Raw genomic sequence first — 13,623 nt, forward strand, 5'->3', positions numbered from 1 at the left:
GCGCAGTGCGGTTGATCAGAATCATTTATACCGGAGGAATCTGATGAGCTATGAAGCTCCTTTTTAATCGACGTCCAATAGGTTGCGGGTCAGAACGTTACAAAAACAAACAATACAAAAACAGAATAGGAGTGCAACGTATAGGAAATGTAAACAAATCACTTAAAAAAATATGCAAATAAAACTCAACTATTTTTTTTTATCTGACCAGGTAAAGCCCACTGAGCTATTATCCTTCTGTTTTCAGAAGCGACCTGGCCACAAATGACAGCTCAACGAAGCGGCTTATCGCGTGGAAATGTATGAACTCGGCCCCAAAAAAATTTACCCGTAAAAACAAAGTTTTTCACTATAAATCCTTTATATGCGTGGCGGCTAGAGTCCTCTCGTCCTCTGGCTTGAGATGGCTGCCACCTATGGGTCAGATGATTGTCTGCCAGCATTAAGCAATTGGTAATTAAATAGTTATTTATTTTTCCCTAAACAGTGTAAAATTTTGGAAATGTTTTTTCACGAAAATTAATTGTCACGCACAACGAGTCTGTGTGGAAAATGTCAGCTCGATTGGATCACGGGAAGTGGGTTAAAAAAAACGACCGAAAGATTTACACGGTCGTAAGCAAGCAAGCAAGAACGCAAGCACGCAAGCAAGCAAGCAAGCGAACTTAATATAAAGGATTTAAAAAACTCTGCATTCGGTTCGCCTACCACGGCTACAAATGACCGCCCATTGACGACGACCGGCGTGGTGAAGAGTTGGCCAAACAACCCCCACGATCTAACCGACACGGACGCGGGGACGCCTTCATTCTCTCAACGCGTTTCCCGTGTCACCGAGCATCGCGGTCTCAAGCGTCAAAGTCCAAGCCCGGCTTGGAGCAGGGGTCCCCAACCGGTACCGGTCGGTGGCCTGTTAGGAACCGGGCCGCACAGCAGCATGAGGTGAGAGCGGTGAGTCCGCGCGTGTTGCCCGCCCCCATTATTTTATTATTCACCACTTCCATCCGCGCCTCTTTCCCGCACTGCGCACTTGTCACAGTCACAGTGTTGGTAAGCCCACAAGCTCTAACCCCTAGTAGCCACAATGAGTTAAAAAAACAAACGTAGCTGGAGAGCTTCTTTGAAAAGGGGGGAAGACCCAATGATGACCCCACCCCCCGCCGGTCCGTGAAAAGTTGTCTTCCACGAAACCGGCCCCTGGTTCCAAAAAGGTTGGGACCGCTGGCTTGGAGAATGGACGGGGTGCAGAGGGGGGGGGGGGGGGGACAACTATCATCACTCTGTGGGGGGGGGGGGGGGCAAAAATTCGGGGTTCGATAAAACAAGCGCTATGCTGTGGTCAACAAACAGTGGTCAACAAACAGTACTTCATAACAGTACTTCATAACAGTACTTGTCGCATGGGTAAACTAACCCCGCCATAGGAATGTGGAATTTACACGACTGGCTCGTGGCTCCCAGTGGAGACAGGGCAGGTGCCTGTGCATCAATCTTGCGAACCAGTGTGCTGTCCTATGCAAAACACACAAAAAAGGGTCGTAGCCTGAAACGTCGCCTATATATTATTTTGTACCCCCTTTTAGGGCAGCGTCAACTGGCGATTGTGACGATGTTTTGTGTTTCACTTCGTTTGGTAAATTCTTGTTTCCGAACAATGTCTCTTGGCGGAAGTTCCAATCCCTTACTGATCATATAAAACAAAAACATTACACACGGATTGTATTTTGACAAATCATTACTTTATTAAGACCGTTAAATCACGTTCATTTGGCCACGAAGAGATTTTAACGTTAACATTTTTTTTTTTGTAAAACAGTGAAATCGCACGCGTCCACTCGCAAATTCCGCTCAATCCGACCGACGATGCCTTCAAAAAAAGCCTGAGGCAGACAGGGCACGTGCTTCCTTCCCATTAGGGCTCATCGGCGAACCAAGGCCAGCTGCGCACTTCTGTGGCATAAGCAAGGCGATCCCACTGATCAAGCAAAGCATGGGACGGCGAAGCTATTGTTAGTGGTGGGATAGGGTTACGGTCGAGTGAGGTTTAGAGGATTATGTTAGGGTTATGCTTATGAGTCATGGGATTCAAGTTCGGAGTTCGGGATTAGGGTGAGGGTGATGGTTAAAGTTGATGGTTAGGTGTTATAGGTAAGGTTAACGTTTCGAGACAGGGATTAAGAATTGGGGCTACCACGTAATAAGGGTAATGAAAAAATAGTTGTAGCTTAAGTTACGGGTTAGAGTTATGGGATTTAGTGGTTATAGGTTCATCATCACAACCCATGGGCAGATAGCCCGTAGCTGAACATTTTCGTCATTCGTTTCCACTTTCCTCTCTGCCTTGTGGCAACATGCTTCAAGTCTAGATTTTAAGCTTTCGTGACTGCAATGATTCATATTCTTAGGTTTTTTTCGGTAAAGTCACGTAGGTAAAAACATTAAAAAGTAAAATAAAATAAAAATCACGGCGTTAGGATGAAGGGCGGGGGGAGGAGGAGGAGTAGGAGGAGCCAACGTTCACATCCGGGCATTGGAGCGATCTCCACGAGACTGGCGACCAATGGGAAGAGAAGACCGAAGAGCAGATGGCGGGAGACTGTCGAGGCAGATCTATGGGTCTCTGTGTGAGTGTTTGGGTCTCTGTGTGAGTGTTTGGGTCTCTGTGTGAGTGTTTGGGTCTCTGTGCGAGACTGTGGGTTTCTGTGTGAGTGTGTGGGTCTCTGTGTGAGTCTGTGGGTCTCTGTGTGAGTCTATGGGTCTCTGTGTGAGTCTGTGGGTCTCTGTGTGAGTCTGTGGGTCTCTGTGTGAGTCTGTGGGTCTCTGTGTGAGTCTGTGGGTCTCTGTGTGAGTCTGTGGATCTCTGGGTGAGTCTGTGGGTCTCTGGGTGAGTCTGTGGGTCTCTGTGTGAATCTATGGGTCTCTGTGTGAGTCTATGGGTCTCTGTGCGTGTCTGTGGGTCTCTCTGTGAGTCTGTGGGTCTCTGTGTGAGTCTATGGGTCTCTGTGTGAGTTTGTGGGTCTCTGGGTGAGTCTGTGGGTCTGTGTGTGAATCCGTGGGTCTCTGTGTGAGTCTGTGGGTCTCTGTGTGAGTCTGTGGGTCTCTGTGTGAGTCTGTGGGTCTCTGGGTGAGTCTGTGGGTCTCTGGGTGAGTCTGTGGGTCTCTGTGTGAGTCTATGGGTCTCTGTGTGAGTCTGTGGGTCTCTGTGTGAGTCTGTGGGTCTCTGTGTGAGTCTGTGGGTCTCTGTGTGAGTCTGTGGGTCTCTGTGTGAGTCTATGGGTCTCTGTGTGAGTCTGTGGGTCTCTGTGTGAGTCTGTGGGTCTCTGCGTGAGTTTATGGGTCTCTCTATGAGTTTGTGGGTCGCTGTGTGAGTGTGTGGGTCTCTGTGTGAGTCTGTGGGTCTCTGTGTGAGTCTGTGGGTCTCTGTGTGAGTCTGTGGGTCTCTGTGTGAGTCTGTGGGTCTCTGTGTGAGTCTATGGGTCTCTGTGTGAGTCTGTGGGTCTCTGTGTGAGTCTGTGGGTCTCTGCGTGAGTTTATGGGTCTCTCTATGAGTTTGTGGGTCGCTGTGTGAGTCTGTGGGTCTCTGTGTGAGTCTATGGGTCTCTGCTGTGTGAGTCTATGGGTCTCTGTGTGAGTCTATGGGTCTCTGCTGTGTGAGTCTATGTGTCTCTCTATGAGTTTATGGGTTTCTGTGCGTGTCTGTGGGTCTCTCTGTGAGTCTATGGGTCTCTGTGCGAGTCTATGGGTCTCTGCGTTAGTTTATGGCCTCTGTGTGAGTTTATGGGTCTCTGTGCGAGTCTGTGGGTCTCTGTGTGAGTTTATGGGTTGCTGTGTGAGTGTGTGGGTCTCTGTGTGAGTGTTTGGCTCTCTGTGTGAGTCTATGGGTCTCTGTGCGAGACTGTGGGTCTCTCTGTGAGACTATGGGTCTCTGTGTGAGTTTATGGATCTCTGTGCGTGTCTGTGGATCTCTCTGTGAGTCTATGGGTTTCTGTGCGAGTCTATGGGTTTCTGCGATAGTTTATGGGTCTCTGTGTGAGTGTGTGGGTCTCTGTGTGAGTCTATGGGTCTCTGTGTGAGTTTATGGGTCTCTGTGTGAGTTTATGGGTCTCTGTGTGAGTGTGTGGGTCTCTGTGTGAGTTTATGGGTCTCTGTGCGAGTCTGTGGGTCTCTGTGTGAGTTTATGGGTCTCTGTGTGAGTGTGTGGGTCTCTGTGTGAGTTTATGGGTCTCTGTGCGAGTCTGTGGGTCTCTCTGTGAGTTTATGGGTCTCTGTGTGAGTGTGTGGGTCTCTGTGTGAGTTTATGGGTCTCTGTGTGAGTCTGTGGGTCTCTGTGTGAGTCTGTGGGTCTCTGTGTGAGTCTGTGGGTCTCTGTGTGAGTCTATGGGTCTCTGTGTGAGTCTGTGGGTCTCTGTGTGAGTCTGTGGGTCTCTGCGTGAGTTTATGGGTCTCTCTATGAGTTTGTGGGTCGCTGTGTGAGTCTGTGGGTCTCTGTGTGAGTCTATGGGTCTCTGCTGTGTGAGTCTATGGGTCTCTGTGTGAGTCTATGGGTCTCTGCTGTGTGAGTCTATGTGTCTCTCTATGAGTTTATGGGTCTCTGTGCGAGTCTGTGGGGCTCTCTGTGAGTTTATGGGTCTCTCTGTAAGTTTGTGGGTCTCTGTGTGAATGTATACGTCTGTGTGTAAGTGCGTGGTTGGAATTTAGGTTCGTGCTTGCAGTTCTGGTTGGTGGTCAGATATAGGGATGGTGGTTATCGTAATGATTTGGTGGTTAAAGCAAGGAAAGGTGGTTGTCAGAGCCGTCTCTAGGGGTTACGCCCCGGGCCCCGCGCTTTGGGGGGACGGGGCGCTTTGACGTCACGGTGTCAAGTGTAACACTTTCGGTTTAGTTTGAAGGCATCGGGTAGAGTTGTGGGGGTGGGGGGGGGGGGCACACAGTGGGTGAGTTTCCCCGTGCTCCTGTGGCCGGCTCTGCTGGTGGTTGTGAGTCTCCATGACCACGTGACGTCTCTCCCGAGTGGCGCGCGCGTCACATCTCGTACGCCGCGGCGAGGAACGCCCGCGGCACGAGCCCCACTTTGCCGTCGAGCTCGCCCACCCACCACTGCCACTTCTCGTAGTCCTGCAAAGACAAAGGCAGAGAGATCCACCGACCTGTCTAGCCATCAACAGGCTGTTGGGGCAAGTGCTGTTAGCGAGCAGCACCTATGAAGGCCGGCACGGTTGACACGAGGGGGTGGGTGGACAGCACCACGCCCGGCCGCCTTTGTCTCCCGAGTGGCGATCTTTCTACGCATCGCACTCGGTACTCATTTTGAGGCTGAGTCGATCTCGGGGAGGCCTGTGACCGGTTCAGATCATCGTCGCTGGTGTTGGTGGCCGTGAGCGGGAATCGAACTCAGGTAGCCGGGTTTGTAGCGTACTAACCACTACCCTACCGCTTCCCCACCACCACCACCAGCACTACCGAGACAATAACAACAACAGCCTATCAGACGATTCACATGAAACCAGGTGGGGTTGCCACCCACACACAATAACACTGGTCAACAAAAAAAACATTTTTTTCTGGCCTGGACTGTTGCAGCTGTTTTAGACTAATTTCAGGGTGCTGATTCCAAATCTGATCTCAGATTTGCTCTATCACATCTCATTTTATGCTATCGGCATACCCCATTTTCATTGATTTTACCCGAAATTAACTCCGTCACTTATGATTGCAAGTTGTTGTGAGTCAGTGACTGCTTGAGTGTTAAAATATGGTGCTGTATTTTTAGGATAGTGTGTTTATAATATAATTTTATGTAGATATCCACATTTATTTAATATTTTTCTTCTGCAGTTTTGATTGAAAATGCAATATTTGATATCTCAAAAACCTGATGTGATAGGCAAAAACTGATGCCAGATTTGGAATCAGCACACCAAAATTACCTTAAAACCGTTGGAAGAAAAAGTGTGTTGACCAGTTTTATCATCCCCTCTTTGTATTTCCCTTCAGCCCTTTGGCGTAGGTGGCTGGGTTCACCAACTTCAAGCAGCAGCATCATCGTCGTGGGAATGCATCTCTTGTGCACCTCTTGTGCACCTCTTCTTTCACAAGTTAAAGACATTATTCCTCTCCCTTCTAATGCCTCCTCCTCCGCCTCCTCCTCCTCCACTCCATCAGTGTCGTCGTTTTCCCGGCCACCCTCTTGCCTCTGTTTCCTGCCGCTTCGTTTTCTTATTCTTCTCTCGTACGGCCGCTGATGTAGATGCAGAGCAGTGAGGTGTGGTCAATGGCTGGGGAGGCACGAGCTAGTATCAGAGCCAGATTAACACACTGAGGGGGGCGTGTCCTCACTGAGGGGGCGTGTCCTCACTGAGGGGGCGTGTCCTCACTGAGGGGGCGTGGCCTCACTGAGGGGGCGTGTCCTCACTGAGGGGGCGTGTCCTCACTGAGGGGGCGTGTTAGACACGTCCCCCTCAGTGAGGCAGATGTGATCGCTGCCTCCCCTGGTGCCTCATTGCAGTTTGATGACGAGACCAGCGAGCCTAAATATCTTTATACACACACGTGAAATAGGTTACCTGGAGTATGGAAGGCGAGGACGTGAAATGAAGGGGTCTACAAACATCACATTGGTGACATACTGAGATAGTAGCAGGCACGCGCGTATTGCCCACGCTCCATCCAGTTACTGAGGCGTTGCGCAATCAGAGGGGAGGCTGAGCTCGTCGCTGCCTCACCTGTCGTCTCTTCCTGTATCACTACCCCAACCCCTATCACTGCGCTCTGGGTTGTTCTTAGTGCTTTCAGAGTCCCTCACCCTCTGCTCACGATCATTAAGGACCTTCATGATGGTGAGCGGGCCCGGGTAAAACTACGTGGCCGGGAGTCGGAGCCATTCCCTTGTTCACCTTGGGGTGAGACAGGGATGTCCTCTGGCTCCCACATTATTTTACGTATTTTTCGACCACGTAGTTCGTGAAGCCTTTGATGGCTGTGCCATGGGAATTTCCATCTGCTACAGATACAATGGGAGGCTGATCGATGCTCGGGTGCGGTCAAGGGATGGCTCCCTATTGGTCAACCACGTTATGTATGCCGATGATTTGGTAATAGCTGCTCACTCAGAGGAGGAGTTGGAGACGCTGCTGCTGAGACTGGAGCGTGCCACTAAGAGGTGGGGCCTTACCATCAGTCCCACCAAAACTAAGCACCTGCCTGGGTATTTTGTACCATCGGGCACTCCACGCCCACAACTCAAAATCGGTGATGGGGCAGCTGTGGAGAGAGTGGAGAGTTTCCCACACCTGGGCAGTGTGCTTATGACCGGCTCCGATTTGACAGCAGAGGTCTCACTCAGAATCAGCCGAGCGGCAATATTTTTAAATCGGTTGCGTAACGCTGTGTGGAAGCTACCTGGTCTGTCGCTCCGCACAAAGCTTCAAGTCTTCTCGGCCACGGTCATTCCCTCCTTCTCTACGCTTGCGTGGACCCCCTTAATGGAACATCTTCGCCGATTGGAAACATTTAGGCTAGCCTGCCTACGATCCATCCTGGGTTTAACCAGGCTGGATTGTGTGAGGAGCTCACAAATCCTTGAAAGGTTTGGGCAAAGTCCCATCGGTGAACTCCTCCGGCAGGCAAGGCTACGTTGGCTGGGTCATGTAGCCCGCATGCCCAGCCAACGCATGCCTAAACAGCTTTTGTTCGGCCGGATAAAGGGGGCTTAACGGGCGCGGCACGGGCTAGAGAAGAGATGGAGTGATGTGGTACAGGAGGACGTGGAACTGAGTGGACTTGCCGATGACTGGTACAGCGGTGTCAAGATCGGTCTCTGTAGAGGAGGCTCGTGAAGGACGCTGCTGGGCAGTTGGAGGCAGTCGCCCTCCAACAACGGAGGGCGGAATAGCGACGCTCACAACAACGAGCAGAGCGCCGGGTGGCTAATGCACAGCCAGTCGTCTCAGTCAGTCGACCCGTGGCACCTGGGTCTGCCCCGTGACCTCCTGCCAGCGGGCGTTCGACACTTCACGTGGCCTCAAGGTGCACTTGGCCTGGCACAAGCGTCGTGGTGACGCCACCGCCACTTAGTGGCGAATGGCGGTTGTTGTTGTTGTGTGTTGGCTGAAGCGGGGGTTAGCGCGCTGCGCTAAGAACACCGGGCAACGCGTGCTCGATTCTCGCTCGCGGTCACCAACATCAGTGACGATTATCATCTGAATCCCCCCCCCCCGCCCCGAGGTTGACTCAGCCTCAAATGAGTACCTAGTGCAATGTGTAAACATCAGCACTGGGGAGACAAAGGCGGTCGAGCATGGTTCTTCATAGGTGCTCGCTAATAGCACTTGCCCTAACAGCGCGTGAAGGCTATACGGGGCATCTTTGTCATTGCGTCCGCGTGCACATGGCACGCGCTTAATCACGCCACTGCCGCCGCCACCCCGGTGGTGAGGGCGAAGCCGGTGGCTGCCAGATTACAGCGAGACGAACAAACACCCTGGAGCCTAATGGGAAGGTTTCCAAGCTTGGCAAGATAAAAGAAAACAAATTAACAAAAGTGCGACTACATTTACAAATAATATATCCGTCGAGTTTTCTGGCTGGCCGCTGGCTTGGCTCCTTCTCCACCCCAGCGACGACTTTGTTGTTAGTGGCTCCTGCGGGCCGTTGCCACCAAAGCTAGCTGGGTAACTGGCTACACGTGATGTTTTTTTCCTATGTAATAAATTAACTTTAAATCGAATTAAATCGGCGGAAGAAGTTGGAGTAACGAATACGTTTACAGGAGACGTGTGAGCAACGGTTAGGGAAGACCGACACGTTTCATTCAAAACCGTTCCAACTTTTCCACACGTGCTCCGAATTAGCGCAATTCTTCCTGCGGAATATTCTTTAAGCCTAGAGAATATAAAAACATAAACAAGAGATAAACCTTGACTTAAAACTTTCGTGACTGCAGGAATTAATATTCTTGGTAATGATAATAAAATAAAATAAATTTAAAATAATTATTAAATCGTTATTTTTGAGCTTTAATTATTTTCAATTCATAATTATAATTTTTCATCATTATTGATTTTATTACTTTTCTTTTCTATCTACGTGACTTCACCGAAACAACCAAGAATAAGAGATAAACCCTCCCAATGGCTTTCGTTATTTTTGCCCGGTTAAAAGAACCCCCCCCCCCTTCAACCGGGAGATCAAACAAAAACTAAAAAAAACCGCACGGAAACTTCCCTTTCATTTCCTTGACGCTGGGGGCCCAGCAGCAAAGACGCCGACATCCGCGGCCCTAGGTAGGCGTCTTCGGGGGCCCGGCGCGCCACTTTAATTGGGGCACCGCTCGTTATCGCGACCGCGGTGACGGGGGCCGCTCGCGTGACAAATCTTTGGCGTCGAGGCAAAAACAAAAAAAGCGGCTTCGGTCCAAGTTCAAAAGCGAGCAACGGGGGCACGGTCGCCTCCAATTCGCGCGGGGTCGGGTCCCATACCTACCTACCTACTCCCCCCCCTCTCCCCCTACCTCCAAACCCCCCCATCCATCCCGCCTTTGTAAATCTGCCGGCTTCTCTTTAAGAGGCGAGGTCACCGCCCCCCGTGGCTGAAATACGGCGGTGGAGGGCATGGGGTGGGGGGTAAGGGGGGGGGGGCAGGGGGGCCGACTAATTGTACGAGCGGCTAGAGCGGCTCACTCCGCCGGAGGTGGCTCTTCGTGGTTTAATTAAAACTCGAGGCAGGCTCGATGCGGGGTTGTAATTTTTTGTGTTTTACCGCGACTCTCTCTGCTTGTTCTCGGCGGAAAAAGACAGCGAGAAGAAAGGAAAGAAAGACGGGTTTTTGTTTTGCCCGCTGCTTAGAGAACGTCAGAACGTTCCGATAATGAATTGCCCCAACGTTGTCGTTTATTACCATTATTGCTGCTGTTGTTGTTTCCACGACTCATGGGTCATGGAAATCGCTGCTCGGCTGCTCGACACTTTAACAGCGAGGACCCCCCCCGCTCGTTCTCACGAGTGACCGTGCGCGTTTGCTCTGTCGCATCGCTCGCCGCTGTAATTGGCGCCGACTCCTCCGCTCTCGTTCAAGCGGCGGTTGTTTATTGCTGTTTGCTTCTTGTTGTTGTTGTTGTTTACATTCGCTAGCTGGTTCCCTATACGCTGCAATTACGCACGACTTGAAATCTTTCTCTGGCGAAATAAGCCCCCCCCCCCACACGCCCCAACGCTCTTATCAAACTTCTAATTGGACGTCTGCTCGGTGGAAAGTTTCATTAAACTACATAAAAAAAGTGTTTTGTTTATTTTGCCAGGTAAGACACACTGAGCTGTACAGCTCTTTTTCAGAAGCGACCTGACCACACAGATGATGGCTCAACGAAGTGGCTTGTCATGCGGATATTTACAGCAACCAAAGTACTCTCAAACGCGTGATGTTGATTCAAACTGTGGAGGGATTAAACCGGAAAACCCCGAAGAAAATCCACGCGACCACGGGGAGAGAGACACGCAAACTCCAAATATACAGCAGCAGTCGCCAGCGACGGGATCGAACTCACGACCTCCTGTACAGCAGGCGAGGTAGTTAACATCTCCTAGCCACTGTGATGATGATGAGAGAGAGACACGCAAACTCCAAATATACAGCAGCAGTCGCCAGCGACGGGATCGAACTCACGACCTCCTGTATACCAGGCGAGGCAGTTAACATCTCCTAGCCACCGTTGATGATGATGAGAGAGAGACACGCAAACTCCAAATATACAGCAGCAGTCGCCAGCGACGGGATCGAACTCACGACCTCCTGTTATACCAGGCGAGGTTAGTTAACATCTCCTAGCCACCGTGATGATGATGAGAGAGAGACACGCAAACTCCAAATATACAGCACCAGTCGCCAGCGACAGGATCGAACTCACGACCTCCTGTATACCAGACGAGGTAGTTAACATCTAGCCACCGTGATGATGGTGAGAGAGAGAGAGACACGCAAACTCCAAATATACAGCAGCAGTCGCCAGCGACGGGATCGAACTCACGACCTCCTGTACAGCAGGCGAGGTAGTTAACATCTCCTAGCCACCGTGATGATGATGAGAGAGAGACACGCAAACTCCAAATATACAGCAGCAGTCGCCAGCGACGGGATCGAACTCACGACCTCCTGTACAGCAGGCGAGGTAGTTAACATCTCCTAGCCACCGTGATGATGATGAGAGAGAGACACGCAAACTCCAAATATACAGCAGCAGTCGCCAGCGACGGGATCGAACTCACGACCTCCTGTACAGCAGGCGAGGTAGTTAACATCTCCTAGCCACCGTATGATGATGAGAGAGAGACACGCAAACTCCAAATATACAGCAGCAGTCGCCAGCGACGGGATCGAACTCACGACCCTCTGTACAGCAGGCGAGGTAGTTAACATCTCCTCGCCACCGTGGCGCCCCTTCATATAATTCCACGTCGCAGTGGAATCAGCCCCGACCGCTAGGGGCCTTTGACGATTCTCCCCACCCTACCTCGATTCAATCAAATGTTCGATTCTTTGCTCTAATGTTGTGGCCAATGCGGTCAAAATCTTGAAAAAGAGCTTCATTGCTCATCGGATTCACTCCATAATGAATACATTTTCCGATTCCGATGATGTATCCGGCAAAGCTGGCTCAGTGGCTGAGCGAGCGATTTCGCGATTGGAAAGGTTGTGAGGTCAAATTCTGGTTGGGGAATGAGGGGGGGGGGGGGGGGGGGTTGACGCATCTCATCATCCCTCCGGGGGTCGATAACATTAGTACCACTCTGTGGGGACGAGAGGAGAAGTTACCTGTCGAATTGGCTTTGTTTCACCAGGTGAGGAAGTCAAAAGACGGGACGAGAGTCTCGCTTGCAAGAGGACGCGTGCACACAAGGTACAGCAACGAAGCAAAGATAAATCAGACACCAACACACACACAACACACACGCAAAAAAACAAAACAAAGCACGCCACACGAGCAATGGAAAAGTCTTGCGCGCACCCTAAATATGAAAACGTTTAGACCATGAATTTTGACTCTGAAAACTTTCGTGACTGCATAGGAATTCATATTCTGTGTTTCTTTCGGTAAAGTCACGTAGATAGAAATAAAAATGAAATTAAATTAAAAGTAAAATTTTAAATAAAATGTAAAATAAAAGCAAAAACCCACCACGTTTCGATCGCAACACAAGCCGTCTTCTTCTAGATTTGAAGCTTTCGTGACTGCAAGGATTCTTATTCTTAGGTTTTTTTCGGTATAAGTCACCAGGTAGGTAAAACATTAAAATTAATAAAAGTAAAATAAAATAAAATCACAACGTTTCGGAGGCAACACAAGCTTCCGTCTTCTGTATCAAGTAAGCTGTCGTGGCTGTGGCGGTTCCACCTGAAGACGGAAGCTTTGTGTTGCCTCCGAAACGTCGTGATTTTTATTTTATTTTACTTTTATTAATTTAAATTTTTTTACCTACGTGACTTTACCGAAAAAAACCTAAGAATACGGTCTTCTTCTCTCCACCTGATGAAGAGCGCTTGTGTTTGCGATCGAAACGTCGTGGGTTTTTTTTTGCTTAATTTCATTTTTATGTTATTTTTATACCTACGTGACTTTACCGAAAGAACCAAAGAATAGCAAGAGCATGAGTCGCACGCGATACCCGTGAGACGTGCCACTCGGCACCGCCGTTAGACGTTTCATCGTCCTGAAGGTGAACCTTACGCAAGACCGCAGCGGGTCAGTCGGGATCGTTCGTCTCGCGGCTCACGTCACCCCCCCCCTCTCCTCCCCCGCGCCCCTCCCCCCCACCCTCCACTACCGGGCTGCATCCCACGCAAATGCACGTGATACCCTACCTGCTAACGTATCATACGTCACACTATGCTGCACGGATTTGACAAAAGGTTTGCTGGGTGGCTGGCTGGGCTGGAGGGAGGGAGGGACGTACGGACGGACGGTCGGTTACGTCCACAGGAAGTGTGAGCTGCGAGTGGTTTTTAAATTTTTTTCTTAAAGTTGCTCGTATCCTCGGCACCCTCCTGGACTCTCGTTTTTTGACGATGCACCACAGAGATCTGGTGTCTGTCGATTTGTTATTCCCTTGTTCTCGTTTTGCTTCAATGTGTCTCGTCAAACGCCGCCGTCGACAGAACCCGTGGCGTGTCCGAGCGCGCTACCTTGCTCACGATGTGGACGAGGTCGCCCCGGCGGAAGGAGAGTTCGTCCGCCGCGTCGGCCTTGCAGTCCCACAGGCCCTGGTAGACGTCTCTGTAATACACGTCCCAGTCTGCAGCAGCAGCAGCAGGCAGCAGCAGCAGGCAGCATGCAGCAGCAGCATGCAGCAGCAGCAGGCAGCATGCAGCAGCAGCATGCAGCAGGCAGCAGGCAGCATGCAGCATGCAGCAGACAGCAGGCAGCAGGCAGCAGCAGGCAGCAGCAGCAGGCAGCAGCATGCAGCAGGCAGCATGCAACAGGCAGCAGGCAGCAGCACGAAGCAGGCCCTGCCATTACTTACTTGCACCCGTACCGAACATTTCCCGGAGCCGCTCGCTCTCACAATACGTTTGCGTAGTGTTTCGATTCAAGTGTGTGCTTTGTTGACGACCGTCAGATGCCCCCTTTGCTAG

The 13,623-nt window shown here is 50.7% G+C and overlaps 1 long non-coding RNA gene across 1 annotated transcript; it reads right to left on the bottom strand.

Annotated features, from left to right (window-relative positions):
• Positions 1-4,453: 4,453 nt before the first annotated feature.
• LOC133339972 (uncharacterized) lies at positions 4,454-13,320 on the bottom strand. The gene is made up of 2 exons (XR_009754804.1): positions 13,174-13,320; positions 4,454-5,115 (listed from the first exon to the last, which is right to left on the bottom strand). It is a non-coding gene; the product is annotated as an uncharacterized LOC133339972 (long non-coding RNA).
• Positions 13,321-13,623: the final 303 nt, after the last annotated feature.

This window comes from Lethenteron reissneri, unplaced genomic scaffold (genome assembly GCF_015708825.2).
Source record: "Lethenteron reissneri isolate LAM-NWPU_2019-01 unplaced genomic scaffold, ASM1570882v1 scaffold_617, whole genome shotgun sequence".
Lineage (NCBI taxonomy): Eukaryota > Metazoa > Chordata > Hyperoartia > Petromyzontiformes > Petromyzontidae > Lethenteron > Lethenteron reissneri.